Below are 6,000 nucleotides of genomic sequence, written 5' to 3' on the forward strand. Positions count from 1 at the left end.
GCCCTGCGTTTCACTCATAGCCGAAATATGATGTGAGGCAGAGGTGGGTAGAGTGTCCAAAAACTGTACTCAAGTAAAAGTACAAGTACTTACAGAAATATTTACTCAAAGTAAAAGTAATATTCTTAATAGTTACTTGAGTAAGAGTAAAAAGTATCCAATGAATAAACTACTCAAGTAGCTAGTAACTAGTTACTTCGGATCATGTATAGGCCTATATATGTGTGTGTGTGTGTGTGTGTGTGTGTATAACATGATATTATTTAGATATTAAGCCATAGCCGAAATATGCTGTGAGGCAGAGGTGGGTAGAGTATTCAAAAACTGTACTCAAGTAAAAGTACAAGTACTTATAGAAATATTTACTCAAAGTAAAAGTAATATTCTTAATAGTTACTTGAGTAAGAGTAAAAAGTATCCAATGAAAAAACTACTCAAGTAGCCAGCAACTAGTTACTTCGGATCATGTATAGGCCTCTATGTGTGTGGGTGTGTGTGTGTGTGTGTGTGTGTGTGTGTGTATAACATGATATTATTTAGATATTAAGCCATAGCCGAAATATGCTGTGAGGCAGTAGAGTATCCAAAAACTGTACTCAAGTAAAAGTACAAGTACTTATAGAAATATTGACTCAAAGTAAAAGTAATAATCTTAATAGTTACTTGACTGAGTAAAAAGTATCCAATGAAAAAACTAGAAGCTAGTTACTAGTTACTTCAGATCATGAATAGGCCTGTGTGTGTGTGTGTGTGTGTGTGTGTGTGTGTGTGTGTGTGTGTGTGTGTTTGTGTGTGTGTAACATGATATTATTTAGATATTTTATTATGAAGTAGATATTAGCTACTTCATAATTAGCCTAGATAGGCTATCTTTGCAACAAAAACAGAAGAGACGAGCATTATTTCTGCCATCTGTAGCCCGAAAATCATTGCCTGTCCTTTGGTTTGTATAATAGTAACTTATACAACTACATTTGGATTATTAGACAATTTCGAAATAAAGTGACTCGAGTTTTGCATTCAAATGCATTTAAAGGCAGGGAACTACTGACACAGAGAAGAAAGAGTTAAAATGTTTCACATGCGCTCGCGCTCACGACCGCTAGGCTACTAAACATCTAACAAACAACGATCAAATGCACATCGACGGATCTTATTCCGTCTGTCCTCCAAAATGTAACCAAATGTATATTTCTTCAAGCATGTTTCAACTGTTTCCAAGGCGATTTCGCACGCCACTGCGCAATACACAAATTACCGCGGGATGGCGGGTGTTCATTTCATAAACTGTGGACAATGTTAGCTTATTTAATATATTAATTAATGTCCAAAAAAACGTGTAGCCTAATGTCATACTTTGTAGTAGTGCTATCGTGGCGCAATAATCTGTTTGGTTGTAAAATGTATTACCTGAATAAAATGAAATCGAATGTATCGTGGAATCATCCATTCACAGACAGCATACGAAGATGTTCAACTAATAAAGTTCTTCATCGGATTTGCAGATTTGCTTTTACTTGACTGTACTGTAGGTCCACGGCCACATGATCCAACGCTCTTGATGTTCTTAAATCTTCCTTTTACGACGCCGAGTCGAGTGTGAATTGAAAGCGTTTCAGACGATTTAGTGCGTGCAGGGAACTGAACAGATCATTCAAACCGATTCGCGAACCGATTTAGACAGATCTGCCAACTTGGGGAGTAGTTTGAAGTCTTTGGACAGAATCGACTCAAAAGAGTGATTCATTTGTGAATTAAGCAAAAAAGAAAAAAAAAAAGATAGCCTACAGCGCGCTTGGAATAAACTATGCATTTAGCAACATGTATTGCATTAAAATAAAGTAACGAGAGGAACGTCGCCCAACGTAACGAAGTAAAAGTGCATTTTTTTTTCATTAGAAATATTCTCGAGTTAAAGTAAAAGTAGCCTACCTACATTTTAAATCTACTCTTAAGTACAATTTTTCCAAAAAAAAAAAAAAATACTCAAGTAGGCTAAATGTAACGAGGTAGCCTAAATGTATTTCTTTACTACCCAGCAAACACATTTACGTTGTGGCAACGTCTCTGGCACGTTGCATTTCTGCTATGGCAACGTCGCTGTCTACGTGCTGCAACATTGTAACAATGTAGAATTGTAAGACGTGACAGGGCTGTAGCAACGTTGTTGCGCGACATTCAGCAACTGAGAGACGACGTTCTGACAATATTTTTATATGGTGCATTTTGATAGATAATTGTAAACTTTTTATCGTTTATTATTTATCTATATTATTATTTAATGGGCCTATCAACACCTGCAGGCGTAGCCTACACTTTGAATAGTAAAAATTACAGAAGGTTTCGTTAATTCAACTTTATTAAAACTGCATATAATCAAATTGCACTTCCAAAAGTCATACATTTGAAAAAAAAAAAAAAAAAAAAACACATAAACGAATATACAAATTTATTTTAAGTATAATAAATAAAACATAAAAAGCAAAGGCAGATCAGAACTTTTAATGAACAAAACCGGGTCTGTATGGCAGACTGTAGGCGAAAGCAGGTGTCACCTAGCCTGGTTCTACCAGACTCTCGTACATTTCATTTGTACAGAGAGTCTGGCCTCGCTCCATTGAGAAACGTTTACTTCCTTGTAGGCGGGTTCTCTGTTAAAGTTCAAAACTATTGGATCTGCCCAGAGTCACTCAGGATCTGCCATAGCCAATCGCTAACGTGTGGTCGTCCGAATGATCAGAGGATTATGTTTAGAATAAGATGTCTGTCTTTTATAAAGTTTATAAAGTGACGAGAATACTTTTTGTGCGCAAAAACAAAAAAAAAAAAACGACTTTATTCCACTATTCATTTCCTTCTCTCTGTTCCTCGAGTCTTGATAAAGCAGCGCGTCTGTGTGTTGTACGTCACACGTAGGCTCACTATTGGCCGACGCTAGTCATGTGTGTGATCATAAAAGCATTTTTTACAGTCTATGGTGTGATCCAGAGCCGGCTCTGGTGTGATCACATCAACGTCATCGTTCTCAGCCACTCCCTCTATTCGCTGATTGGTCCTACAAAAAATTTGTTTCTGGAAACCTAAGAATATACAGCAGTCCCAGACGTAGTACTGAAGGAAAATGAAATTGAGCGGAAGTACGTAGGAGGGCGGAGCCAGGCTAGGTGTCACCGGGGAAACATCCACAAATCCAGAGGAGCAAATAAACGAATGAGACTAAATAGCGGAAAAATCAAACGAAAAACTAAACAGTGCGAGCGATGCTACATTAATCACATTAGAAATTAAAGTTGTAGGTTGTGTTTGATAGCTGAGGAAGGCTAAACGCAATACTCACGTCACGTATCCTTGCTCGATGATGAATGAGAACGCAATGAGCCCAACAACAGGTGGGATTTAAAAGGCTGATTTTCGCGCTTCAGGGCAGTGACGAGTACATTATGTAGTCCAGTGGTTGTCCAGACACCCCAGGCACAACCTTAAGCAATGGCCCTGAACGGTGGTTTAATGTCAACATTGTGACAACGCTGTGACAACCTTCAACACACAACGTAGTTATTTTGGCCATGTTGTTAAAACGTTGTTAGAAGGTTGTGTAGAAGCCTATGTGCCAACGTTCTGTGTTTGTACCCACCTCTGGCTGTGACTGACTCATAACCTGCCCATAAACAAACAGTTAACAGCTACGGGGATACATTTAACATACACAGTATTTAGTTTTAAATCTTTACGAATAAATTTATTTATTTTATGCAAGGCATCAGGCGTTTAACGCGAACATACCGATGCGACACTCGTTTAGGTGACTCACATCGCATCCCCATATGTTGCTTTTCTTAAAATTAATCGATGTATAAGTAGCCTAACGATTTTATAGATAAAATAAAGTGTACACAAACCTGAATGTTACCGAAAAAATGCACCAATTCGATGGCTCTGAGAACTGAAGAGCTGAACTGAAACTCTCCTGAAGAAAAAACGCGATAAATAACTCAACAGCTGGGTTGTTTAGTGGAGTTGCGTCTGACCTATGGTAACACACACAGGTGTGTGTGTGTGTGTGTGTGACTGCTTATTTTAAAATAAAATTGATTTTGTTTAGAACATCTAGTGAGTTGAACATTTCTGATTAAACTGTTTGTTTAACAATAAGTGGATTTTAGGTAGGCCTATTGGTCACAGTTTGCTGACAGCTAGGAAATCCTCTTCGTTACATCCCACAAATACTGTTTTATCCTCTTCTCCAGCAGCAGCTCATAGTGTCAGAGCTAGATGATGTGCTAGAGGTCGCCCAAAGAGTAATAGAAGTTTGTATGCTGCGTAACACTGTGGTCCAGCATTATCAGGGTCCCTCTGGGGCAATGGGGGCTGGTGGAGAGCGTCTCTGGGGCCGAACGGAGGCAGAAACGGGTCATAGACAGAGGTCTTGAAGTTCTGCAGCATACGTGATGAATCACTCGTCTAGAGGCTGTTAACATACTTGAATGTTCACGGATGTGCGCTCTTCTCCAGTGTTATGCTGTCAGGCGATTCATTTTTACTTAATATTTTTTCAGGATGTAAAGAAAAATGCTTCCCATATCCTTGTTGCTGATTTGAAATATGTTATTAATGTGAGTTCGGCAAGCAGTTTTTTGAGATATCAGGATTCCCCCATTCAGGGAGATAAGACTTGGTCTTGGATGCCCGAAATGGCTGCAAATATGTCTGCCAACTAAACAGGCTTTCCTGAAAGGGACTTTGGTAAAACTAAGCTAAGTAGAAGAAATTACAGCCCACATTGCATTAAATATGGGTTTAGTGAAGATAAGCCTATAGTTTGTGTCCACCACAATGTGTTGTGTGTGGTGAATTATTGGCTGTTGAGACTGAGTGCATCAACATTCAAGTGATATTTAGAAGTCAAACACTCAAACTATGCAGACAAACCTAATGAAGTATTCAGCACAATGTTTGTTTCTTGCATTAGGCTGGTAAATCACAATTCAGCTGTTTAGGCTTTTATAAAAGTGTAAATTTTCCAATTCAACTCCTGTCATGTTAATAACTGCATGTTGTTGTGCCTATAGCGTAGTTCAATGCAGGATATTAACCCATATTCCCCTTTGGCCCCTACTTCTGAACTCAAACCTTTCTTGTTTATCATTCTAATATCTTCCCTAACTTTTTTTTCCTTTATGAATAATTTATAATCACTTCTGGGACACATACAGGACGGAGCACAGCCACATGTTCGGTATCTATCATTTGCACCTTGGTTCCAGGGCAGCTTAAATCTATTTTATTCCTATCACAGAGATTTGCTAACCTCCACTCTGATCATTAATTTCACATTTACCTGTAGCAGCAGCACGAAATGGACTCCCTAAACATCTAATCAAATCTCGGGAATAAGTCCTACGATGCTTTCAGCAAAAGCATCCGTGCCGGCCTCTCCCGCATACGATAGGCTCATAGCGTTCATTGGATAACAGCTACGACTCATGCATAACATCTAAAAGCAATTCTGCAGCGATTACACACGCCACGGGGGGTTGATGAGGCTTGGAGTTGTTTCCCAGCTGAAGCGTTTCTGAACATGGCACGTTTACTTTATCAATATCTATTTCGTGCATTATGCATTCTGATTTTGGGAACTTTGAAAGCTGATAATAAAATACACAAATTGCAATGCTTCAGGTATATACACATTCTCTAATGCATATGTTTTTTTTTGCAATATTAACCTTGTTTAACAGGTGAATCTATGAATGGTGTCAAATTCCTGGGTCATATTTCTCCTCAGAACCAACAGGAAGTGAACAAATGAAGCCTATTTTTAGGTTGTGATTGATTGATTGATTGATTGATTGATTGATTTGATTGAAAAATATGACCATTTTATGACAGAATACTGTTAAAGTTCAAATGCCAGACTTATTTTTAGTAAGAATAAACTGTATTTAAATTGCAAAGTACAATTGTAACACAAATAATACATACATTGTAGTAGAATTTGTG

This window comes from Scardinius erythrophthalmus, assembly GCF_964197995.2.
Source record: "Scardinius erythrophthalmus genome assembly, chromosome: 3".
Lineage (NCBI taxonomy): Eukaryota > Metazoa > Chordata > Actinopteri > Cypriniformes > Leuciscidae > Scardinius > Scardinius erythrophthalmus.